The 27,437-nt window shown below is 36.5% G+C and overlaps 1 protein-coding gene across 2 annotated transcripts in view; it reads left to right on the top strand.

Annotated features, from left to right (window-relative positions):
* Positions 1-8,385: 8,385 nt before the first annotated feature.
* Positions 8,386-27,437, top strand: part of TSPAN8 (tetraspanin 8) — a 254,116-nt gene continuing 235,064 nt past the window's right edge. For both annotated transcript variants that reach the window (XM_055358044.2, XM_055358042.2), the window contains exon 1: positions 8,386-8,981. The gene's annotated coding sequence lies outside the window, so the exon portion shown is untranslated. The remainder of the gene's footprint in view (positions 8,982-27,437) is intronic.

The raw sequence follows: 27,437 nt of genomic DNA, 5'->3' as shown, positions 1-27,437 counted from the left end.
ATTTTTGGCCTGAATAGCTAGAAGTTACCATTAATTGAGCTGGGGAAGACTATGAGAGAAACAGCTTGTGGGAGAGAGGGGGAGGTTAAAATATAAGGACCTTAATTTTAGACATGTAAATCTTGAGGTGTAGATTAGATATCCAAATGGAGATATTGAGTAAGTAGTTAGATATATGAGTGTGGAGTTTAGGAGAGGTGTCCAGACTAAATTTGGGCATTGTCAGCATTTTGATGGTCTTTAAAGTAATGAAAGTTGAGGTGATGGAGCATATATAGAAGTCCAAAGACAGAGCCCTGCAACACTTTAATGAAGTGCTGAGAGATCGGGAAGTTGAGCAGGAACCAGCAAAACAGACTAAGGAGCAATTGTTAAGTAGGAGGAAAACCAGTTGTATATGCTATTCTGGAAACCATACTAAAGTTATATGTAACATTATGATAATGCTAAATATTTATTATCTATTTTAATATGAAAATAATTTTTGTGGCTCTTTAAAAAGATTATGAACAGCTTCCATAACATTTTCCAGGAATGTAAGTAGTGAACTGTTGGCTATTACAAAAGTGGTCACAAATTGTATCACTAATAATTTTGAAATGACCGAAGATCTAGTACTCAATATTCTTTTATGATAACTGCTTATTTTGGACTTAAATTTAGTGTTTTGGGATTTGTTAGTCCTCAAAACAGAGCTTCTCTCATAAGAAAATTGGCCATGTAAGCGTCACAGGAAACAGATTATAAAACTAGAGACCCAAGAAAAATATCTCGAATCCATACAGCATCGAATAGGGGTTTTAAAAAAGTCTTGTAATTCCACACAAACCACCAGGTCACATCTACTTTTAGAGAGAGTAAGACATTTCTCTTCAGTTATCATCTAAAAATTAGGCTTTAACAGGAATAAACTCAAAAGATGCACTGAATAAGCCAGGACTAGTCTAATTTCCACCCAAATATCCTCTAACAGTCAGCTAAGTGACACCACAGTTGTTCTGACTTTCAAGTAGTGATTGTCAACCCTGCTCATATCCTGCATTTGTTTGCTGGCTTTGGTTTTCTAATGAGAAAAAATGACTCCTGGAACTAAACTGCTACCATGAAAACTGTTTTTGATGTGACTATAAGCAAATTGCAACCATAGACCCTTGTATTACTTGTGATATGTTTATGGAACTTCTGATGCTAATGATGAGAATACCATGTGTGCTAGTCTGATAGTATAAAACTGGAAATATCCTGTAAATGGAAAATAATACACCATGTCATACACTTCATCTTAAACGTTTTTCAGATTTCCTTGAGTTATTTAATATAATAGTGCTGTGTGACCCCCATGCATTCAGAGAGGAAATGATATAGGAAAGGACTCTCAGCAGATTGACTGATGAGTTGTTAATGATGGTAGTTTAACCTGTTCTAATGGAAGATTTGTCAACAGCATCTCAAATGGCTGATCACATGGTATTATGGTTTTAGTTACAGTTCCTGGTTGGGTCGGTTGGCAAATGCTTGTTATTTTAAATTAACTTTTGGAGGTGGGTCAAATAGGGCACTAAATTTACTGGAAGAGCTTTCCCTCCTATTTTTGAATATGATTAGAAGCCACCTTTTAATTTATTGAGGAGATTGAAGTTGTGGCCAAATAATCAAAGATTTGAGCAGTAAACTAAGCGGCATCAAATTCAGGTATGATTTTAGGTGTCTTATTGTTTTATAAATTTTTCCCTTAGTTTTCTCTCTCTCTGTGTGTGTGTGTGTGTGTGTGTGTGTGTGTGTGTGTGTGTGTGTTTCCTGAAGAGTAGCTCTACAGATGTGGAGAGGTATTCTCTTTCATGCAAATTTTAAATATCAAATAAAGAATTAACAACTTTTTTTACTCTGGAGATGTGAGAAATCAAAATGCATTAGAAAATACCCAGTATGAGTGCTGATTAGATGAACTGATATTATGGTGTAGGTTTTGTATTTTTTTAGTTTAAGGTGCCTGGCCCAGTGTGGAGGATCAAAAATATTTATTGAATTTAATTGGAGAATTGAACTGGGCTGGTCTAGAAATCTGACCATCATTAATTAATTTCTTTTTGTTACTTTATTAATTAGTTAATCTATACATTTGTTTTATAGTTAATGCCTGCTAGCAATAGAGTGTGCTACGTCTTCTAGGAAATATAAATAATATAACCTGAGACTTGATTTAAAAGGTTTTATAAACTCAAGTGGGAGGTGACATATATGCAAAGAACCAGGAAATATAGTAGAAAATTGTAACAATGGAAAAATATATTCCGAGTTCCAACTTACCAGTTTATAGACTTTTGGAACCTAAAACTATGGTAAGCTCAAGTCTCCTGTGAACATTTATTTATTTTTGCCTATTTACCTATTATAAGCTCTTTGATAGTGATATAATAGGAATTTTTATGTAATGAGATAACTTATTTTTAAATTTCACTCCTATGATACAGAGGCTATAGTTTCTATAGTGAAATCGACATGAAATTGAGTGAAATTGACATGAAATCCATAAGAGGTTGGTCAATGTTGTCTATTGCTTTGTAGTAACTGAGGGTCTCTGAATTAGCTCTGTCTACTTTCTCCTACAGGTAATTTATATTTTAAACCGTTTTTAATATTGAACATTTAAAGCATGGTAATATGGTTTTGTTTTTTATTTTAGAATTTTTCTTAAATTTTATGCTGTAAATGCAACTTTTCAAAATTAAAATGTACAAATAAACAGGTGGTTGTTACTGTCATCCTAACTGCCTTTGCAGAATGTTCCTAAGGTTTTGATATAACAAAATCATAAAAGCAATACAAGTTCATATTTTATTGTAAAACATCCAATTTTGCTACAAAATATAAAAAGGACCTCATAATAAATATGGCATATGCATATTTCTATTAATGTTCAACCTTCACTATATTGAACTTTTAAAACCTGTTACTCAGATGATTTAATTCTATCAACCAGACAGCATTACGAATATTCTCTCCCCTATTCTGGATTTTCTCCCATTTTTTACTTAAGAGAAGCTTATACACTGAAACTATAGTCTCATGTTTTTCTCCTTATTTAGTCTATTATGTAAATTAGAATTCAAACGACCTGTTAATCTTAGGTTTGACATTTACAAAAAACAAAGGTTATATTCAAAACACTTAATAATTGGGAATTTGTGGTCACCAGCCAAGCTGTCCTCAAGTCCTCCTGCTAGTTGCATGTTAGCCTTTCAGTTGCTGGATCATGGAATGGGCAATGGGTTCCAGGGGAGAAGCTGGAAAAATGGTCCTTGGGGCACTGGCAGTAACTATTTACCAGCTTGTATGGAAGGATCTTAACATCTTGACATCTCATAACAATGTATCACTGTATACCCACTGAATGTACTCCTGTCTATGAATTTAATTTCTCTTTCCTCATCTGTACAATGAGTAAAAAATAATAGTCATTATAAGCTCTACCTGGCTCGTAGAGTTCTTGAAGAGACTCAAAGAAAAAGTTTGTGAAACAATAACATGATAGTTTTGTTAGGCATTGTTGTAAATTTTGTCATGATCAGATCATATAATTCTCACAAAACCTTTTTTTTTTTTGAGACAGAGTTTCACTCTGTCGTCCAGGTTGGAGTGCAGTGGCACCATGTCGGCTCACTGCAACCTCCGCCTACTGGGTTCAAGCGATTCTCCTGCTTCAGCCTCCTGAATAGCTGGGACTACAGGCGTGCGCCACCACGCCTGGCTAATTATTTGTATTTTTAGTAGAAACTGGGTTTCACCGTGTTAGCCAGGCTGGTCTCAATCTCCTGACCTCATGATACACCTGCCTTGGCCTCCCAAAGTGCTGGGATTACAGGTGTGAGCCACTGTGCCAGGCCTCTTACAAAACCTTTTAAGATAAGTGTTATTATTCCCATTACAACAACCCTATGAGCCAACATTTATATACTGCACATTTTACTGAAGCAGAAAGTGAACTCAGTGAGATCTGATAATTTGCCTACAATTGCTTAGCTAGTTTGTTCTTAAGTAGAGATAGAATTGAAACACTGATGTTTCCTTAATATATGAATGTGAAAACTTAATCTGTAATAGTAAAAACCAGCTACATTTGTCACTTCATAAGCAGTGGTACAGAACCTGTATATCCATAGTTCAAACCATAAATTATTTTAATCCCTTGTCAGATGGCTACTAATAGTACTGTTACACTCTATTCCCTGGGCCAAAATTTGGCAAAGAGAAATGAGAAAACCGGGAGGTAAAAGCACAATTAAAACTATTTTAAGTTGGGAAAATATGTTCAGACTTTTAGTTTAGTTTGGAGCTTAGTATTACATTGGCAAGAAATTCTGTCTCTCAAAATGAGGTTTTCAATTTCTTTATTAATAAACACACCATTAAACATCGTATTGCCTCAGTGGTAGATATGGTAAAAATGTTCAAACATCATACTTAATGGAGAAACCTTAGAAGTCTTCCCTTTAATGTCAATAACAAAAAAGAATGCCTGCTATGATCCCTTCTTTTCTACAAAGGACTGGGTGTCCTGGCCAGTGAAATATGAGAAGTAAAAGAAATAAGGGATAAAGCTATAAGGAAGGAGACAAAACTGTCAGTATGCGTAGATGATTTAAGTACATAGAAGACTCAAGAGAATCAACAGACAAATGACTAAAGCTAAAAAGAGAGTTCAGTTTGCTTGCTGAGCACAAATCAGTATGTAATGATAAATAGACTTATTTTACACCAACAGCCATTAAAAAATATAATAGACCATAAGATACTGTTTACAATAGCATATATATGTATATATATAGAAACTGACCTAAAATGCAAAAATTATTTTGGAAGACATTTTAAAGCATTATTAAGGGACATAAAAAAAGACCTGATTAGGTAGAAATACCAGACTTGTGGAAGGAAGATTTAACATAAAGATATAAATTCTTCCTAAATTAAAATAAAAATTTAATGTAACTAAAATAAAAAATCCAATAGAGGTGAATTGGTCACACACAAATCCACAAATAGCTAAAACAGTTCATAAAAAGAAGAGAGAGGTTGGGAAATATCTTACTAGATATTAAGGTATATTACTAAGCTCTAGTAATTCAGTGTGATACTGACACTAAAAATGCCAAATAGACAATAGAATAGAATCTAAAATAAAATAGGATCTAAAACAAATCCATGTGTATACGAGAACTTGGTAAGTAGATCATTGAGAAAATGGTAGATTATTTAAAAAACATTATTGTGAAAATTGCCTAAACAGTTGGAGAAAATACAGGCCCCAAATTCATACCACATATAAAAAGGATCCCACATTGTAATGAAGATCTCAAAATAAAAGACAAAACTATAAAGCTATGATAAAAAATGTTAGAGAATGTCTTTGTAACAATACAGTGGGAGAGCATTTCTCAAATGAGGTAAAGCCCAGGGCATACAAAAAAAATTGGTGAAATTGAAGTCAAAAGTAAGGACTTCTATTTTGTGTAGGACACTATAGACAGACTGGGAGAAGATATTTGGGGTGTGAACAATTAATAAAAGATTAAAATATAAAGAAATCCTACAAACCCACAATTAAAAATCCCAGGCAATCACATAGAAGAATGAGCAAAGAATATAAAGAGACAATTCAAAGAAGGAGAAAACTAAAATGACTAAAAGGCATAATGAAAAGAGGCTCAATTCAGATAATTGCAAACTAAAACTTTAACAAGAATGGCTAAATTAAAAAGTTGGATAATATCAAGTATTGTCAAGTCTGTGGGAAGCGGCAACTCTTCATCTACTGGGTGGAGTATAAACAGGTGCATCCATTCTGGAGACCAGTTGGCGAGTATGTGGGGAAACTGTATATGCACAAATGCATGGATCCAGCAGTTCTACAGCTGGGCATATCCCCTACAGAAAATATTGCACGGGGGAACAAGAAGACATAGATGAGAATAAACCTTTCTGTACTGTTTGTGATAGAATTTTCTAAACTTATTGACCATTAACTTCTTTTACTCTTATAACATCTAATTGGATTGGTATTCTGTGACACACATGTTGGGAAACAGTGATTTAAAAGAATAACTTTTAAATTTAAGGACATGGCTAGGTAGGATGCCAATGCATCCAAGTGCCTTCCTGCATCACTATCAAAAGGAGCTTATTGGCATAATATGACCTATTTAGTATGAAATATTGCGTTCTTAATAAAAGTACTCAAGACTTGTGCTGCAGTTAAACTATGGAAAGATACCAAACAAACTGAGACTTAAAAAAATAGAAATGGAATGTTTGTGAAACCATTTTTGTATACGTCATTTAACATTGTGTTAAGCAGGATCTTAGTTAATATACCTCTACAAATCAAGATTATGGCCGGGCATGGTGGTACATGCCTGTAGTTCCAGCTACTTGGGAGGCTGAGGTAAGAGGATCACTTAAAGCCAGGAGTTTGGCTGGGCAACATGGTGAGATCCTGTATTTAAAAAAAAAAAGATGATGAACCAATTACTTATTAGTAGTATTTCTGGAAATGAGATTGCCTGTGATGTTTACTTTTTTCTTTACACTTTTCTGTATCATGTAATTATTTAAAAACTAGTCTTTACTAATTTTTTTTTTTTAGACAGAGTTTCACTCTGTTGCATAGGCTGGAGTGCAGTGGTGAGATCTTGGCTCTCTGCAACCTCCACCTCCCGGGTTTAAGTGATTCTCCTGCCTCAGCCTCCCGAGTAGCTGGGACTTACAGGTGTGTGCCACCACACCCGGCTAATTTTTATTTTTTAGTAGGGATGGGGTTTCACCATGTTGGCCAGGCTGGTCTCGAACTCCTGACCTCAGGTGATCCGTCTGCTTTGGCCTCCCAAAGTGCTGGGATTACAGGCGTGAGCCACCACACCTGGCCATATTTACTAATTTTTAATCAGAAACATAATAAAACTATTTTCCTTTTGAAAATAAATTAAATATGAATTTATCAATGTCAAGAATGAAATAGTAACTATTTTCATATTCCATATAAGTTGAGAAATGCATTACACTTTTAATTCTTTCTTCTCTTACTTTTGAGTTTTTGTCAAAAGAATTTGGAGTTTTAGTTCTGAAATATCATTAAGACATTTTGTTAGAATCCTGTATCACATATTTTAAGACCTATGTTTTACATTTGAACAGTTTTATTGTAAAATTAATTACAATTAGGCAGCACATTGTTTTACTACATTAATTGCCGTTTGGGGATTTATTTCTAGTGTCTTTAAAAAACACCAATTTGTATTTTCTTTCATAGTTTTTTGAATTTACTGGACTCATTTGGGTAGTTCTCACTTGGAGTATCTCAGGTGTTCACTGTCAGATAAAGGCTGAGGCTGGAGTCATTGAAGGCTCCATTGGGCTAGAGGTCTGAGGTGCTCCATGCTCCTCTATGTGTCCTCTTCCTCAGAAGAACCACTTGCCCTTTCTTAAGCACAACTCACAGCTCCAACGGAAGCAAAACAGAAGCTACCTGGCCAATTAAGGGGTATGTCTAGTCTGAGCATAGCTTTATGTTTGCAGGGTGGCATTGGCCAAAGCAGTCACAGCTTCAACCCAGATTCAAGAGGATGGAATAGACTTTTCATGGAAGAGTAGCAAGGCTGCATGACTGAAGAGTTTGTGGGAGGGGAGGTAATGTTGCAGCTACATTTGGAAACCTGTCACAGTTGTTCGCTCATTTTTGTTGTTGTTGTTGTTATGCTTTTTCTATCTGCTGGTTCAAATCTCAGTTGGCTATGCTACCCAAAACAGAATGGTACTGGTATAAAAATAGATACATAGATCAATGGAACACAATAGAGACCTCAGAAGTAAAGCTATCTACTTACACCAACTGACCTTCAACAAAGTCAACAAAAATATGCAACAGGGAAAGTGTGTCCGGAATTGGTGGGTTCTTGGTCTCACTGACTTCAAGAATGAAGTCGCGGACCCTCGCGGTGAGTGTTACAGTTCTTAAAGGCGGCGGTTCGGAGTTTGTTCCTTCTGGCGGGTTCGTGGTCTCGCTGGTTCAGGAGTGAAGCTGCAGACATTCGGGGTGATTGTCACAGCTCTTAAGGCGGCGCGTCTGGAGTTGTTCGTTCCTCCCGGTGGGTTTGTGGTCTTGCTGGCTTCAGGAGTGAAGCTGCAGACCTTCGTGGGGAGTGTTACAACTCATAAAGGCAGTGTGGACCCAAAGAGTGAGCAACAGCAAGATTTATTGCGAAGAGCGAAAGAACAAACTTCCCACAGTGTGGAAGGGGACCTCGTCAGGTTGGCACTGCAGGCGCCGGCAGCCTGGTTTTATTCTCTTATCTGGCCCCACCCACATCCTGCTGATTGGTCCATTTTACAGAGAGCCGATTGGTCTGGAGTGGGGAGAGGGGGAGGCTCATGGCGGGCTGCAGGTCCTGAGACCTGCCCCGCAGGGAGGCAGCTAAGGCCCGGCGAGAAATCGAGCGTAGCGCCGGTGGGCCGGCACTGCTGGGGAACCCGGCCCACCCTCCGTAGCTGCTGGCCCAGGTGCTAAGCCCCTCACTGCCCGGGCCGGCCGCTCCGAGTGCGGGGTCCGCCAAGCCCAGGCACACCCGGAACTCCAGCTGGCCCGCAAGCGCCGGGCGCAGCCCCGGTTCCCGCTTGTGCCTCTCCCTGCACACCTCCCCGGAAGCCGAGGGAGCCGGCTCCGGCCTCGGCCGGCCCGGAGAAGGGCTCCCAGGGTGCAGCGGCGGGCTGAAGGGCTCCTCAAGCGCGGCCAGAATGGGCGCCAAGGCCGAGGAGGCAACGAGAGCGAGCGAGGGCTGCGAGCGCTGCCAGTATGCTGTCACCTCTCAAGAGGACACCCTGTTCAATAAGTTGTGCTCGGAAAACCTGATAGTCATATGGAGAAGAAAGAAACTGGACCCCATCTCTCACCATATACAAAAATTAACTCAAGATCAATCAAAGGCGTAAACGTAAGACCCGAAACTATAAAAATTTTGATTGAAGTACTTCTTATAGTAATTATTTTACAGAAGTAACATACTTCCTGAATCTTTAGCAGATCTTTTTGCCCTTAGATGTGAGTGATAATTTGAATGAATACAGAATCCCTGGATCACAATCTTTGTTTCTAAAAGCATTTAGAGTTGTAGAGGTGACCTCTGTTTCGGAACATTTTTCTGTTTGCGTATTATATTCTCTCTTCCCATCATACTCACCCCACTTTCTCTTTTATTTTAGATATATGTAGTTTTCCCAAAGCCTTCAAATTCAACAATTTCAGCGGTAAATGTCTGGGTTTGGGTTTTCCTTCTACATGAATTTGGCCTGGTACTGATTCAGTTGGGCTGAAAAAATAAGACTTCTCAGCTAAAAGGAAAATCTATTCTATAATTTCTTTCTTTCTTTCTTTCTTTCTTTCTTTCTTTCTTTCTTTCTTTCTTTCTTTCTTTCTTTCTTTCTTTCTTTTCTTCCTTCCTTCCTTCCTTTCCTTCCTTCCTTCCTTCCTTCCTTTCTTTTTTTGAGACAGAGTCTTGCTCTGTCACGCAAGCTGGAGGGCAGTGGCATGATCTCTGCTCACTGCAACCTCTGCCTCCCGGGTTCAAGCAATTCTCCTGCCTCAGCCTCCAGAATAGCAGGGATTACAGGGGCCTGCCACCACACCTGGCTAATTTTTGAATTTTCAGTAGAGACGGGGTTTCACCATGTTGCCCAGGCTAGTCTTGAACCCTTGACCTTGTGAACCACCCACCTCAGCCTCCCAAGTGTTGGGATTACAGGTGTGAGCCACCGCACCCGGCCCAAATACCCTTTCTCGAAATTGAAACTTTATTTTATTTTATTTATTTATTTTTTTGAGACGTAATCTCGCTCTGTCGCCCAGGCTGGAGTGCAGTGGCGCGATCTCGGCTCACTGCAAGCTCTGCCTCCCAGGTTCACGCCATTCTCCTGCCTCAGCCTCCCGAGTAGCTGGGACTACAGGCGCCCGCCACCACGCCTGGCTAATTTTTTTGTATTTTTAGTAGAGACAAGGTTTCACCGTGTTAGCCAGGATGGTCTCGATCGCCTGAGCCCGTGATCTGCTCGTCTCGGCCTCCCAAAGCACTGGGATTAGAGGCGTGAGTCACCGCACCTGGCCTATTCCATAATTTCTAATGATTATTGCTTTATCTTTATATGCTCTATTTCTGTATTGAGCTTCTACCGTAAGTAAATTATATTTCTTAAATGTGTTCTTCATAGCTCCTGTTTTTTTTTGCATTTTTCAACAAGTACACTGATTCAATAGTAACCCAGTATAAAATTTGATGTCTCTATAGTAATAAAGATTTTGATATAATATTTATGGTACATTAGATTATTTTTCTTTTATAGTTTCAGTGTATTTTCAATTCTTGCTAAGAATACAGATAAGAGATTCTGTAATCCCTTTTCCCGTTTACTTCAGTAAGTCTGTTTGAAGGGAGATTTTTATCTAGTGCTTCAGATTGATCCCTATCTTTTTTCATAAGTCTTTTCATAAATTCAGTGACTTTGCCTGTGAATTTTCACACTGAGGATACAGGGGTTGATGTTTATCTAGCATTTGGAATGATCAATTTTACAGATTATGTGGGTTGTCATTCAAGTCTTTTAGAGCCAAACAACAGAAAAATAAAACATTTGTTTGTTATCTTTGCCAGTTGAAAGGCTAGTGGGCTGAGGGAAGTAGGTGTGGCTCTTTCCTTCAGATCTTGGCTCAAGTGCTGTTTTTTCAAGAGGCTTTCTTTGATCTTTGTATCTAAACTGACCTACCCCAACTTTTCTCTATTTTAAGAGTTGGCAAACTATGGTCCACAGGCCTAAATCTGGTCCATTGTCCTTTTTTTTTTTTAATAATGTATTATTGAATCACAGCCACACCCATTCACTTATGTGTTGCCTCTAGTTGCTTTTTTTGCTTTACAACAGCAGAGTTGAGTAGTTTGCAATAGAGTCCATATGGCCCAAAAAACCTGAACTATTTTCTGTGTACCTCTGTGCAGGAAAAAATTTGCTGACCTCTGCTCTATCTCGTCATCCCATTTGTTCCCTTAATGCCACATATCACACATTGTAATTATCTACTACATTTCTTTGGTTATTTCTTATTACAACCTCACAAAGATGGAAGCTTCATGAGGTCTAGTACTTAATCTATCTGGGTCACTACTGTATCCCTAGTACCCAGCACGGTGTCTGGAATATAATAGACACTTAACAAATGTTTGCTGAATAAATACATGAATTAAATAAATGTTAAAATGTTATATTATTCTATTCATTTCACTGGGACTCTGGGAGCAGGATGGGGTGAATTAAACGTATTTTGGTTCAGTTAACATTTTAATGAATTAGTTAATTGTGGTAAGAACCGTTAGCATGAGATCTACTCTCTTAACACATTTTTAAGTGCATAATGCAGTGTTAACCGTAGGTATACTGTTATAGAGCAGATTGCTAGAACTTATTCATCTCTCATTACTAAAACTTTATTCCCGTTGAACAGCAGCTCCCTGTTTCCCCGTCTTCCTAGTCCCAGGCACCCACAGTTCTACTCTCTATTTCTGTGAGTTTGACTATTTTAGATCCCTCAGATACGTGGAATCATGCAGTACTTGTTCTTATGTGACTGACTTATTTCACTTCAGTTAATATGTTATATTGGAAGAAGGTAACAGGAATATTTAGGATATGAGCCAAAACAGAAGAGTTAGAAAGGAAAGTTGAGGTGAAATTCCCTGGGAGATATGAGGAAACCAGTAGAGTGGTGTCTTAAAACCAAGGGCAGAAGGATTTCAAGGGCAGGGTGTGAGGAATTTTGTCAAATGTTTTAGAGAGATAACAAATTTTGAAAGTTCTGACAAGTGTCCCCTGGATTTAGCCATGAAGAGACTATTGTGACATTAGTAAAGGATCTTTCAGTGGGGTGGATGGGGCTGTGTTAGTTCCCTAGAGATACCATAACAAAGTACTACATATATAGTGGCTTAAAACAACAGAAAGTTACTCTCTCACAGTACTGGAGGCCAGAAGTCCAGAATCGAGGTATCAGCAGGACCATGCTCTCTGCTTTAGGGTAGGTGCCACCCTTGCCTCTCTCCTGGTTTCTGGTATCTGCTAGCAATCTGTGATGTTTCTTGTCTTACAAATGCATCACTGCAATCTGAGCCTCCATTGCCACATAGCATTCTCTCTCTGTGTGTGTGTCTCTGTGTCCCTTCTCTGTGTCACATGGTATTCTTTTAAGGACAAAAGTTATTTGGTTTAGGGTCCATTCTTATCTAGTATAGCCTCATCTTAACATGATTACATTGGCAAAGACACTATTTCCAAATAAGGTCACGTTCACAGGTATGAGGGGTTAGGACTTCAACATATCTTTTTTAGGGGGACACAGTTCAACCCACAATAGGGGCATACATCAGATTTCAACAGGCTTAGGAGCAAATGCAGCAAGAAGGTGAAGACAGTGAGAGTAAAGTCTTCATAAAACCTGGCGGAAAAGGGGAAAGAAGCAGAGCAGTAGCTAGAGACACAGGATTTAGAAAGATGGTTGAACAGATTAAAGAAAGACCCAATAGAGAGGTGGAATTAGAAGACAGAGGGAAGAGGAAATGTGAACAGAAAGAAGAACATGAGAAAGCAGGAGAGGACTGTGGCAGAGACTGTTACTTGTTCACTAATGTTCATTCTTCCACTCACCACTTCTCTTAATATTTAGCTGGGCTTACCATTTTCTATAACAGAGAATGCATTATTTTGTCTCCCCTGCAGCTAGCTAGGCCTTGGGATTAGATTCTAGTCAATGGGAGGAACGTAGATGCATTTGTGTGGACTGGAATGCACACATGTTGGCTGTAACTTTAGTAGTAATCTTAAACCATGGGGTAGAAGCCATATGTTCAGATTAGTGGAGACCCAAGTCAGAAGAAGTCATACCTCTGATCATTGTAGAGTCATCATACTAGCCCTGATTTAATTATGTAGAATCCTAATTTTTGCAAAAAAGAAACAAATTTCTATCCTGTTTAAGCCACTACCATTTTGTGTTTTCTTTCACTTGCTGTTTAACATAATTATGACTGAAACATAGGTAGATGTCAGGACATAGGACATGGTGGCAAGTTTCAATTTAGGTGGAAGATAACCTAATTCAGTGAGGCAGGAGGGAATAATGAATTTATGGTTGCAGCTACAAATGTACTGATAAGTAGATAGTGGGAAGTTTAGAGAGTTGTTTTAAGGCACTGACTTTTAAAAGTAGGGTTAGTTGTTGAGAATAAAAGAAGAGGTTTTAGTGGAGCATGTTTGAGGTGAGTCGTGAAGATTTAACAAAAATTATTGTGAGGCGTGAGAGAGAGTGAGCTGAAAATAAGGGTTTGGGATTGGCATTTTGGTTAGAGACAATACAATTGTAATGGTCAAGTAAATACATCCTATGGTGCTCTATGGGATGGAAGAACATTCTCAGTTCTTAGAGGCATCCATTAATCCATTATTAGACTTCTGCATTATTGGAATAAAGAAGGGAAAAGGGAGTTTTGCAGCAATACTTTAGCCATATTTTATTAGACCTTTCTTATGTGATAGATGGGCTATGTGAATGTGCCAATATGCAGTAACACAGACTTCACTCCCACTGTAAAAGAAGTTAGTTTGGAAAGTTTGATCCTTGAAGACAGCTCTTAAACACAATGGTCATGTATGGAAAGGTTGGTGGATACCATTTCTGAACATGTTGAGAAGTCAAAAAATTCCCTAACATTTCAGAGGTACACCGTAATTGGCATCTTCAAGAAAAAAGGCAGTAATTTTAATTGGGCTGCTAACTCTTCACTGTTGATGTTTGATTCTGCCTAGTGTTATTAGGGCTGTTATGCAATAGCACACAGAAAGGGAGTGAAGAACCTCTACTTCAAGCCTTTTTTTTAAACTTAAATAAGACTTTAGTAGACTAATATTTTGTTTTGATTTTATTGCTCTGGTGAAAAAATCATATCATTTAGTGATAAAATGAAACTTATGAACAAATGGTGTCATAATGAAATTTGTGTCACTGGTTTAATACTTGGCAGTTTTCAAGATACATCCAGAATATATGTTATCTAATTTAATCTACAAACAACACTGTAATGTAGGTTAATTATACCTACCTAATTTCCAAATGAGAGCATTGAGGCTCAGAGGGGTTAATGATTTTTGCAGAATACCAAACAAGCAAACATTGGAATTTAATTTTGACTCCTGGGTCCAGTGAGTGCATTATGCTGTGTTCATCTTCAGTATGATGATTACTTACAATAAGTAATTAATCTGGACAGCTCCACTGTGAAGTAGGGGAGGTTTTCATTTTCCATGAAGGTTCTCCAAGTGTCTGAGACTTCTTCAAATTATTATTTAAAACTTCAATTTGCGGTTTGTGGTTGTTAGTTCAAGATAACATATCCACCTAAAATGGAGCTTCTCTTCTCGCATTTGCTCAATTTTTTAATGCCTATAAATCTTAAACTCTTGAGGATTGTCTTTGGAGGCACTGTTGAGTGAATAAAATATATCACATTCCTGTTGGCCTCTAGAGGTCACAAATGCAACAGAATCTTGCTCTCTTCTCTTCAAGAGTGTTTTAGACAGCCCACAAACCACTATGGTTTTGATGGGTGTGTGTGGTCACCATAATTCTTATGATTCTAATGATTACATTATAAAAATAAGGTTGCTTATGAATATGCCCAGAACATTACTTTCTTCACCAGAATTTTCAGAGTATTCATAGCCTTGGATAACAGAAAAAGGCAGTATGAAGGTGTTTTTGTAATCTCTGGAAACTATTCTTTAAGCCAAGTCAGGATTATTTGCTGTTGCATTTCAAAGCTGGTTAATCAGTATACCAATGATAAACTTAAAAATAGTTACTTTATAAATATAAGCAATAACTAATCTTTAACAAACATTTTGTTATGTTTTTGTGTATAAAAATGAGAGGGAAAAGTATTGTTACTTTGCTATCTATGTGAAATAGTTAAAATTTACAATTTTCATTGGTTAAAATATTATGAAAATATTTTAAGAAGTAGTAAATTTGTGGTTAGGAGTACTTTGATTTTTAAAAAATATTTAGATCTATGGCATTTTCCTAATAAAAATCCCTACCACTTATTGGTCATTTATAACCCACCAGGCATCATGCTAAGCACTCTCTGAACTTATTATCCCATTTATTTTCACAACAACTGTATGTAGACTTTTAAAAGTTTGTGCTTTTTATTTATTTTTTCTTAGTAGTGTTTCTAACTCTTTCATATATATATATATATACACATACACACACACACACATATATATATATATATAGAAAGAGAGAGAGAGAGATCTGGAGACAATAAGCATAGCTACTTCAAATTTGAGTGACTATTTTAAATGAAAATACAGTCATATGTTGTTTAACTATAGAGACATGTTCTGAGAAATGTGTTATTAGGTGATTTTGTCATTGTGCAAACATCAGAGAGTCAATCCTAGATGGCACAGCCTACTACACACCTAGGCTATATGGTATAACCTGTTGCTCCTAGTCTACAAACCAATACAGCATGTTACTGTACTAAATACCATAGGCAATTGTAACACAGTAGTAATTATTTATGAGCTACACATATCTAAACATAGAAATGATACAGTAAAAACCAGGTATGAAAGGTAAAAAATGGTACATCTGTATAGGGCACTTACCATGAATGGAGCTTGTAGGACTGGAAGTTGCTCTGGGTGAGTCTATGAGTGAGTGGTGAGTGAATGAGAGGGCCTAGGGCATTACTGTACACTACTGTAGACTTCATAAACACTGTACACTTAGAATACACTAAATTTATAAATATTTTTTCTTAAATAATAAATCAATCTTAGCTTACTATAACTTTTCTACTTTATAAACTTAATTTTAAAAAATTTTTGACTATTTCATAATAAAATAGCTTAAAAGACAAACACATTGGACAGTTGAACAAAAATATTTTCTTTCATATACTTATTTTATAAGTATTTTTCCATTAAATTTTTTTTTTAAAATTTTCTACTTTTAAAACTTTTGTGTTAAAAATGAAGACACAAACACACACATTAGCTAAGGCCTACATGGGGTCTGGATAATCAATATCACTGTCTTCCACCTCCACATCTTGTCCCACTGGAAGATCTTCAGAGACAGTAACAGGCATGGAGTTGTCATCTCCTAGGAAAACATATGCTTTCTCCTGGAATGCCTCCTGAAGGACCTGCCTGAGGCTGTTTTACAGGTAACTTTAAAAAATATATATGGCCAGGTGCGGTGGCTCACACCTGTAATTCCAGCACTTTGGGAGGTCAAGGTGGGTGGATCATGAGGTCAGGAGATCAAGACCAGCCTGGCCAATATGGTGAAACCCCATCTGTACTAAAAATACAAAAAAATTAGCTGGACATGGTGATGCTAGCCTGTAGTCCCAGCTACTCAGGAGGCTGAGGCAGGAGAATCGCTTGAACCTGGGAGGTGGAGGTTGCAGTGAGTCGAGATCATGCCACTGCACTCCAGCCTGGGAAACAGAGCGAGATTCCATCTAAAAAATATATATATATATACATATATATGTGTGTGTGTGTGTGTATATATATATATGTGTATGTATATGTATATATATGTGTATATATGTATATATATGTGTATATATATGTATATATATGTGTATATATATGTATATATGTGTATATATATGTATATATATGTGTATATATATGTATATATATGTGTGTATATATACATGTATATATATATATACATGCACACACACATATATATACACATATATATGTAGAAGGAGTACTCTAAAACAATATTGTGTCATGTATTAAATACATAAACCAGTAACATAATTATTTATTATCATTATTAAGTATTGTGTACAGTACATAATTGTATGTGTCATACTTTTATACAACTGGCAGGCCAGTAGGTTTGTTTACAACAGCATCACCACAAATACATGAGTAATGCATTGTGCTACAACATTATAACAGCTATGATGTCACCAGGCAATTGGAATTTTTCAGCTGTATTATAATCTTATGGTAATCTTATGGGACCACCACCATATATGCAGCCTGTCATTGACCTAAATGTCATTATGCTGTCCATGACTGTATTTAAAATGAAAATATATGTCAATCAATTATGTTCACAATCACGTTCACAGTGATAAACACTTAAAAGAATTTCAGGTCTTTTTTTCTTATGTTTGTTGGCCACATAAACGTCTTCTTTTGAAAAGTGTCTTTTCATATCTTTCATACACTTTTTGATGGGGGTATTTGTTTTTTTTCTTGTACATTTGTTTAAGCTCCTTGTAGATTCTGGATTTTAGCCCTTTGTCAGGTGGATAGACTGCAAAAACTTTCTCCGATTCTGTAGGTTGCCTGATAGTTTCTTTTGCTGTGCTGAAGCTCTTTAGTTTAATTAGATCCCATTTGTCAATTTTGGCTTATGTTGCAATTGCTTTTGGTGTTTTAGTCATGAAGTCGTTGCCCATGCCCATGTCCTGAATGGTGTTGCCTAGGTTTTCTTCTAGGGTTTTTATGGTTTAGGTCTTTATCAAAACCACAATGAGATACCATCTCATGCCAGTTAGAATGGCAATCATTAAAAAGTCAGGAAACAACAGATGCTGGAGAGGATGTGGAGAAATAGGAACACTTTTACACTTTTGGTGGGAGTGTAAATTAGTTCAACAGTTTTGGAAGACAGTGTGTCAATTCCTCAAGGATCTAGAACTAGAAATACCATTTGACCCAGCAATCCCATTACTGAGTATATACCCAAAGGATTATAAATTATTCTACTGTAAAGACACATGCACAAGTATGTTTATTGCAGCACTATTCACAATTGTAAAGACTTGGAACCAATGCAAATGCCCATCAATGACAGACTGGATAAAGAAAATGTGGCACATACACACCATGGAATACTATGCATCCATAAAAAAGAATGAGTTCATGTCCTTTGCAGGGACATGGATGAAACTGGAAACCATCATTCTCAGCAAACTAACACAGGAACAGAAAACCAAAGACCACATGTTCTCACTCATAAGTGGGGGTTGAACAGTGAGAACATATGGGCACAGGGAGGGGAACATCACACACTGGGGCCTGTTGGGGAGTGGGGGGCTAGGGGAGGGATAACATTAGGAGAAATACCTAATGTAGATGACGGGTTGATGGGTGCAGCAAACCACCATGGCACATGTATACCTATGTAATGAACCTGAACGTTCCACACGTGTATGCCAAGAACCTAAAGTATAATAAAAAGAAAAAAGAAAAGAATTCCAGGTCAACACAGGCAGTTAATAAAATGTATAGCTATTGTTGCTTATATCCTTATCCTATTTTGTGCTGAATTTGTCTTGCCTAGAGATTACTTCATAAAGCCACTTCACAATATATTGCCAACCAGGAAACAATGTTAAAAATTACTCATGGTGTCATTTCTATAGAATGAACAAAAGTTAAGATTCGATGAGATGTACAAATATTGTCAGGGGAACTGACCTGAATTTTGATTCCGGAAAGTGGGTTTGAATAACTGACAATGTACAGTTAAAATCAGAGTGTAAATACCAAGAGATGAATAGCACCACCATAGCGATGATTTTATACCAGACCCACAATAAAGCTAGGTTTGCTTTTAAACCAGCACCTTTGTTTGGTTTGGTTTGGTTTTAAAGAGTAGGTGGTCCCTAAAAGACATTATGCCTTTGATAAGTGTTTCAAAATGTTTGATGCAGCCTCAATATTTGAATATGTGTCTCATAACATCATGTTGTATACCTTAAATACAAACAATAAATTGTTTTAAGTCTATTTCATGTTCACATGAGAGTTCAATGTGCATGTTCCTGCCAGGTGATTTTGATTTTTTTAATAAAAAATTGTCCTGATTTGCAAAATGCAGTTAAAGCCTCTAAAAAGGAGGACTAAATCTTGCCAAATATAATATCATAAAGACCCAATGATATTATCTGTCTACCTTTGTTTGTCTTTTCCTTTTTCCCTTCTTTCTTTTTTTTCCCTGTATACTAATTTATAAAAACAAGCTTGAAAAACAGAATAAGATCTGAATATAAACTATATTTAAGTTCTTGGGAATAAATAACTTTTCTTACATCTAGATGAATTTTTATATAATCTAGAGTTATCTCATACTCAACACCCTCTAATAAAATTTATGGTCTCTCTCAAAACTTTATCATTTGCTGGTCACCTCTAGTTCCATGAAGAGTATCATCACACACTCTGTTCCCCTTCTTGGATACCTTTGAATCATGGTTTTTATCGTAGATCTACTTCATAATTATTCCACATGTAGATGTAGTGTCATGTGGAATAATCTCTTTTATTCCCAGTACCAGCCTCACCCTCTGCCACTCTTGCCCCAGAAGTTTATGCTTGGCTGTGGATAGTCCACGTACTTTTATGGTTTGGGGGGTCTCAAATAAAAAATTCTGCAACAGATGTTTAAAGTATCTTCTTTTAATTATTCGCTGGAATCTCAGTTTAGATTAATTTAAAAAGTCAGCCTCTCCCTCCGGCCACCTGGGAAATCTTCTGTTGTCTTTGTTTCTTGAAGAGTAGTGTGTGTCCTGGAATAGGGTCAATGCTTCATAAATATTTGTTGAAGGACTAAATAAGCCTCCAAGTGTGTCAACTTACCCATGTGCCAAAATGGCTTCACACAAGGTGGTTTCAACTATAAAGTACCTCCAAAAAACACAATGTAAGAATAATTTGTTTAAATTAAGTACTATGAGAGATTCTAGCTTCACAAGCATGTATCTTTGTAGGAAGTCTAAGGTTTGAGAAACATTAGTGTAGACCAAGTTTTTCTAACAATCAGAGAGAGTCACCAGTTATATCTGCAATCAGGTTATTTTTTGATATGGTATAAAAAAAAACCCATCAATTCCTCCATGTCTTTAAAAAAAAAATCTATGCCAGGAATGATCAGATAGACATCTACCAGAGATTTGTGTTCTACCCTTCACAGTGTGGAGTTGTTGCTAGGAAGCAGTTGCCCAGCTAGCCCTCCCAGTTGTAGGTGTGACTATGTCATTAGTTGTCACCAGTGGGTAAAGGAGAAAGAGCTACTTTATGTTTAAACTAAGGAGGATAAGGAGTGGCATGCCTTTTCAACTCTATCTTTGCTCATCCACCAGTTGACATGAGGGGACTGTGGGGCTACCAATAAGTGGCAAACAAGCTGGAAAGAGCCTGTATCCCTGCATCAACACATAGAGAAATGTCATTTTCCAACCAGGAACATGCACATTGAACTTTTATGAAATAGGCATGAAATAGGCTTAAAAATTTATTGTTTGTGTTTAAGGTATAGAACATGGTGTTATATATATATATATGATATATATATGTTGCAATGATTACTATAGTGAAACAAAGTAACATATTCATCATCTCAAATAGTTATCCAGTTTTCCCTCCTGTGGCAAGAGCAGCTATAATCTACTCATTTAGCAAAAATCCTAAATATAACATACTACTATTAACTATAGTCCTCATGTTATACACTAGATTTTTAGTTCATCCTATACATCTGCTACTTTGTATTCTTTGACCTATATCTCCCCATTTTCTCTCCCTTTATAGATCCTGGTAAACATCATTTTATTCTGTATTTCTGTATATTTGTTTTTCCCTTATATTCCACATATTAATGAGATCATGCAATATTTTTTCTTTCTGTGTCTGTCTTATTTTACTTAGCATAATGTCTTCTAGGTTCATTCATTCTGTGGCAAATGGCAGGATCTCCCCTTTTGTAAAGGCTGAATGATATTTAATTACACACACACACATACATCATAGTTTCTATATCCATTCATCTGTCTCTAGACACATAGGTTGTTTCCATATCTTGATTATTGTAATGTTGCAGTGAACATGGCAGTAGATCTGTCTTCCTGAAATAGACTTTTATTGTGTTAGGTCACAGAATTTTTGGGGTTTATTTGTTACAGCTGCTAATATTTTCCTAACTAGTACACCATCTGGTTTTTATGTATATATATTGACTCTGTAACAATATTGCATGTTCCTCACTATCTGTCAATGTATCTCATAAATTTTTGTTTCCACTGTAACACTTAATATGGGGTAAGTACATTCTTTTCATTTCATAAGGATCTATGTTTATAAAATTCTGTAAATCAGGTAAGATAATTGAAAGTTGTTTTCAGGGAAACCATCTATGAAATATCTCTTACTGCCTTCTTAACACATAGAACAGTGGTTTGGTGATAGTCATTAGATTTGATTGTTATTTTTTAATTAATAGACTTTATTTTCTGGGCCTGGCATGGTGGCTCATGCTTACATTCCCAGCACTTTGGGAGGCCAAGGCAGGCAGATCGCTCCCAGGAGTTTAAGACTAGCCTGGGCAACATGGCAAAACCCTGTCTCTGCAACCAAATCAAACAAAAAAAAACACCCTCAAAGAGTTAGCTTGCTGTAGTGGAATGCTCCTGTGGTCCCAGCTACTCAGGAGGTTGAGGTGAGAGGATCACTTGGGCCCGGGAGGTTGAGGCTACAGTGAGCTGAGATTGTGCCACTGCACTTCAGCCTGGGTGACAGAGTGAGAACATGTCTAAAAAAAAAAAAAAAAAAAAAAAAGGACTTTATTTTCTTGAATGAGACCATGTCTCAAAAAAAAAAAAAGGACTTTATTTTCTTGAGCACTTTTAAATTTACAGAAAAATTGAGCAGAAAGTACAAAGAATTCCCATATACCCTTTTTTTCTACCCCTTTCACCTAGAGTCTTCCCTATTATAACATCAAACATTAGTATGACATTTGTTATGACCATTGAGCTGATATTGACACATTATAAGTCCAAGCTTACATTAAGTTTCACTCTTTGTGTTGTACATTCTGTGGGTTTTGAACGAATGTAAAATGATGTATATCCATCATTATAGTATCATACAGAATAGTTACACTTTCCTAAAAATTCCCTGTGCTCCACCTGTTTATCTGCCCTGTGCATGTCACTTTTAAGCAGAGCTATACTGTGTATACTAATTTTGTATCCTGTTTTTCTAATTAATATTACATAATAAGTATTTTTTAATAGTAGTACAATTTTTTCTTTTTTTTGCTTTTATTGTTTTTAATGAACACAATAATTGTACATACTTATAGGGTACAGTGTGATATTTCGATACATATATATATGTAACGATCAAATCAGGGCAAATAGCATATCCATCACCTCAAGCATTTATCACTTCTTCATGTTGGTAACATTCAAAATCTGCTCTTCTTGCTATTTGAAAATATACAATAAATTGTTTTAATTATAGTCACCCTATAGTGGTACAGAATGCTCAACTTATTCCTCTTACCTAGCTGTGCTTTTGTATATATTGACTACCTTTGGATATTTATCTCTTCCTCTCTACACTTCCCTGCCTCTAGTAGCCACTATTCCATTTTCTAATTCTGTGAGATCAGCTTTTCTTAGCTTACTCATGTGAGTGAGAACGAGGTATTTATTTTTCTGTGCCTGGCATATTTCACTTAACATAATATCCTTCAAGTTCATCCATGCTGTCGCAAATGTCAGAATTTCATTCTTTTTTATGGCTAAATAATATTTCATTGTGTGTGTGTGTGTGTGTGTGTGTGTGTGTGTATGTGCGTGTGGCATATTCTTTATACACTCATCTGTTTGTCAGTCACTTAGATTGATTCTGTGTCTTTGCTACTGTGAATAGTGCTGCAGTAAACATGGGAGTGCAGATATCTCTTTAACATACTGATTTCCTTTCCTTTGGATATATACCCAGTAGTGGGATTGCTGGATCATATGGTAGTTCTACTTTTAGTTTTTGAGAAACCTTCATGTTGTTTTGCATAATGGGTATACTAATTAACATTCCTACTAACAGTGTATAAGAGTTCTTTCTCTGTATTCTTGCCAGTGTTTGATATTTTTTGTCTTTTTGATAAGAGTCATCCAAACTGGGATGAGATGATATCTGATTTTAGTTTTGATTTGCATTTTCCTTATGATGACTGATACTGAGTATTTTTTCATATACATATTTGTCATTTGTATGTCTTCTTTTGAGAGATGTGGATTTAGCTCATCTGCCCATTTTAAAAATCAGATTATTTGATTTTTTTGTTGTTGTTGAGTTGTTTGAGTTTCTTGTGTATTCTGGATATTAATTCTTTGTTGGATGAATAATTTGCAAATGTTTTCTGTTCAGGTTTTCAATTTCTTCCCAATTCAATAATTGTAGGTTGTATGTGTCCAGGAAGTTATCCATTTCTACTAGGTTTTCTAATTTGTTGTAGTATAGTTGTTCATAATAGTTCCTAATAATCCCTCCTATTTCTGTGATATATGTAGAAATTTCTTCTTTTCATTTCTGATTTTATTTATTTGGATCTTTTTTTTCTTGGTTAGCCTAGCTAATGGTTTGCCAATTTTGTTTGTCTTTTCAGAAAAACACAACTTTTTATTTCATTGATTTTTTTGTCTCAATTTTGTTTGTTTCTGTACTGATATTTATTATTATTTTTTCTTCCATTAATTGTAGGTTTGGTTTTCTTTCTTTCTTTCTTTCTTTCTTTGCTTTTCTAGTTCCTTGAGATGCATTGTTAGGTTGTTTATTTAAAATCTGTCTAATAGAACGCTTTTGAATAATTTATAATAGAATGACAATATAAACTATTCGATTACAAAGATACAAGCAAGTTTATGTTCATTGCAGCACTATTCACAATAGCAAAGACATGGAATCAACCCAAATGCCCATCAATGATAGATTGGATAAAGAAAAATGTGGTACATGTACACCATGGAATACTATGCAGCCATAAAAAGGAATGAGTTCATGTCCTTTGCAGGGACATGGATGGAGCTGGAAGCCATTATCCTCAGCAAACTAATGCAGGAACAGAAAACCAAACACCACATGTTCTCACTTAGAAGTGGGAGCTGAACAATGAGAACACATGTACACAGGGAAGGGAACAACACACACTGGGGCCTGTTGTGGTCGTGGGGGGAAGGAGAGCATCAGGATAAATAGCTAATGCATATGGGGCTTAATACCTAGGTGATAGGTTAATAGGTGCAGCCAACTACCATGGCACATGTTTACCTATGTAACAAACCTGCAGGTCTTGCACGTGTATCCTGGAACTTAAAATAAAATAAAATTTAAAAAAATCTTTCTACTTTTTTAATGTTGGTGTTTATTACTATGCACTTCCTTCTTAAAACTGCTTTTGCAGTATTCCATAGGTTTTAGTATGCTGTGTTTCTATTTTCACTTGTTTCAAAGAGTTTTTAATTTATTTCTTAATTTTTTTATTGACCCATTGATCCATATTGTTTTGCATAATGGCTATACTAATTAACATTCCCACCAACAGTGTATAACAGTGTATCCTTTTGGTCATTCAGTAGTACATTGTTTAATTTCCATGTATTTGTACAATTTCAGAAGTTCCTGTTGTTATTGTTTTCTAATGTTATTCCATTGTGGTTAGAAAAGATAGTATGATTTCAATTCTTTTAGATTTGTTGAGACTTGTTTCGTGACCTAGCTTGTGGTCTTTCCCAGAGAATGTTTCATGTAATGATGAAAAGAATATGTGTTCTGCAGCTGTTAGATGAAATGTTCAATAAATGTTTGATAGGTCCATTTAGTTTAAAGTGCAGTTTAAATTCAATGTTTCTCTGTTGATTTTCTGCCTAGATGATCTGTTCAATGCTGAGAGTAGGGGTATTGAAGTCCCCAACTATTATTGTGTTGGAGTTGATCTCTCTCTTTAGTTCTAATAATATTTGCCTTATACATCTGGGTGCTCCAGTGTTGGGTGCATTTATATATATAATTGTTATATCCTTTGCTATATTGATAATTTTATCATTATATAATGATCTTCTTGGCCTCTTTTTGCTATTTTTGATGTAAAGTGCATTTTATCTAACATAAGTATAGCTACTCCAGCTTGCTTTTGATATTCATTTGTATAGAATATCTTTTTCCATTTCTTCACTCTCTGTCTATGTGTGCCTCTACAGGTGGAATGTTTTTCTAGGCAGTATATAGTTGAGTTTTTTTTTAAAATCCATTCATGCAGTCCATATCAAAATTTTAAGTGGGGAAATTTAATTCATTTTATTCAAGGTTATTATTGACAAGGAAGGACCTACTCCTGTCATTTTGTTAGTAGCTTTCTGTTTTCTTTTTTTGTATAGCTTTTGTGTCTTTTTTCCTCTTATTTTGTGTCATTGCAGTTTGGTGGTTTTCTGTAGTGATAAGATTTGATTCTTTTCTCTTTCTTCTTTGTGTCTGCTGTACTAGTGAATTTCATACTTTTTTGTGTTTTCATGATAGTAATTATATCTCTTTTCTTCTAGACATAGGACTGCCTTGAACATTTTTTATAAATTGGTCCAGTGGTGATGAGAGATGATTTCTCTCAGTTTTTGCTTATCTGGGAAAGATGTTATTTTTCCTTCATTTCTGAAAGATAGTGTTGCTAGGTATAGTATTCTTGGCTGGATTTTTTTTCCCCTTCAGCACTTTGAATATGTCACTTCATTCTTTCTTGGCCTGTAAGGTTTATATGGAGAAATCTGGTGTTAGTCTAAAGGAGATTCCCTTATATGTGACTTGATGCTTTTCGCTTACTACTTACAGAATTGTCTTTTTTTCTTTGACTTTTGACAATTTGACTGTAAGCCTTGGGAGGACTTTTTTGGGTTGAATCTGTTTGGGAATCTGTTTGAGCTTCCTGGATCTAGATACCTGTATCTTTCTCCAGACTTTGGAAGATTTCAGATATTTCATTAATCAGTTTTCTACGCCTTTTCCCTACTTTTCTCCTTCTGGTAATGCCATAATACAGAATTTTGTTTGCTTAATGGTGTCCCATGTGTCTTGTAGGCATTCCTCACCCTTTCATTTTTATTTCTTGGACTGGGTAATTTCTAATGACTTATATTCAATTTCAGAGATTGTTTGTTCTGTTTAATCATGTCTGCTGTTGAAGCTTTCTATTGTTATATTGTATTTTAAAATTTTATTCCTATTGAATTCTTTATCTGCAGGATTTGTTTCATTCTTTTCTATGATTTCTATCTCTGTTGAATTTCTCATTCATATCATAAATCATTTTCCTGATTTTATTGAATTATCTATTTGTATTTTCTTATATCTCATTTAGTTCCCTTAAGATGATTATTTTTAATTCTTTATCTGGAAATTTATTAATTTCCTTTTTATTGGGGTTCACTCTTTCTTATTGGGGTCTGTTATGGAATTATGTTCCTTTAGTGGTGTCATATATTTTTGCTTTTTCATGTTTCTTTTGTCCCGGCATTGATGTTTGTATCTGATACCTCTTCCAAAATTTCTACAGTGGCTTTCATAGAGAAATACTTTCACCTGCAACTGGGTTTTAGTGTGCTAGTTAGGAAGGGTATAGGGACTCTGTTTCCAGATAAGTGCAGTCTTCATGCAGCTTCTTCAGCTGTGTTCAACATCAGCAATAATTCTGGGCACTCCAGTCACCTATGCTGTAGAAGTTTGTAGCAGTGGCATAGTTTGTTAATGTCCTCAGTGTCAAGGGCTTTTGAGATCCTCTTATTTTCATATTCCCCACCTCCCCTGAGGAGCCTTAGGCAAGGGGATCCTCTTGGTGTTAGGTCTGACATAGCCTATAAGCAGCTGCACGGCATAGGTTTCCAGGTGCAGGAGCTCAGAGTTGCTGTTGAGCTGGGGTCCTAGTCTCAGGATCTTGTAAACCTCTTGTGGCACCTGGGTCTTGGGGTACAGAATTGCTTTCTGTAGCAGAGTTGAATGTAGAATTGGGGTACAGAATTGCTTTCTGTGGCAGAGTTGCCCACAGAACCAGGATCTGTGACTCTGAGGCTCTTCCTAGTAGCTTGGGCTTGTGGGGGCTGGTTGTAGCTATGATTCTACCCCTGGGGGGCCAAGGGACAGTACTGGCCCAACTTTGAGGAAGAAGGAGTGGTCTGGAGATTTGAGCCTGGGGAACAGAATACAGCTGCAATTTGGGAACCTTAGCCAATAGGGCTCTGTGACAACTCATGTCCTAGCAGATAAATCACTTTGTAGTAGTGTCTCTAGACTCCAGGATGATGGGGCTTAGCACTATCCCAGACTCTGTTAGGCCCAGTACAGTGGCAGCAAGTACCCCAGAATGGCAGGTAGCTGTTGAGAGGGTTCTGCAGGGGTTGGAGGGGAAGGACAGCACAGTAATGACTCCACTGTCCAATGACAGGAGTGTCTCAGCAGCTCAGACTCTAGGGAGG

The sequence above is a fragment of the Gorilla gorilla genome, chromosome 10 (assembly GCF_029281585.2).
Source record: "Gorilla gorilla gorilla isolate KB3781 chromosome 10, NHGRI_mGorGor1-v2.1_pri, whole genome shotgun sequence".
NCBI classification, from domain to species: domain Eukaryota; kingdom Metazoa; phylum Chordata; class Mammalia; order Primates; family Hominidae; genus Gorilla; species Gorilla gorilla.
This window is presented reverse-complemented; position numbering and strand designations above follow the sequence as displayed.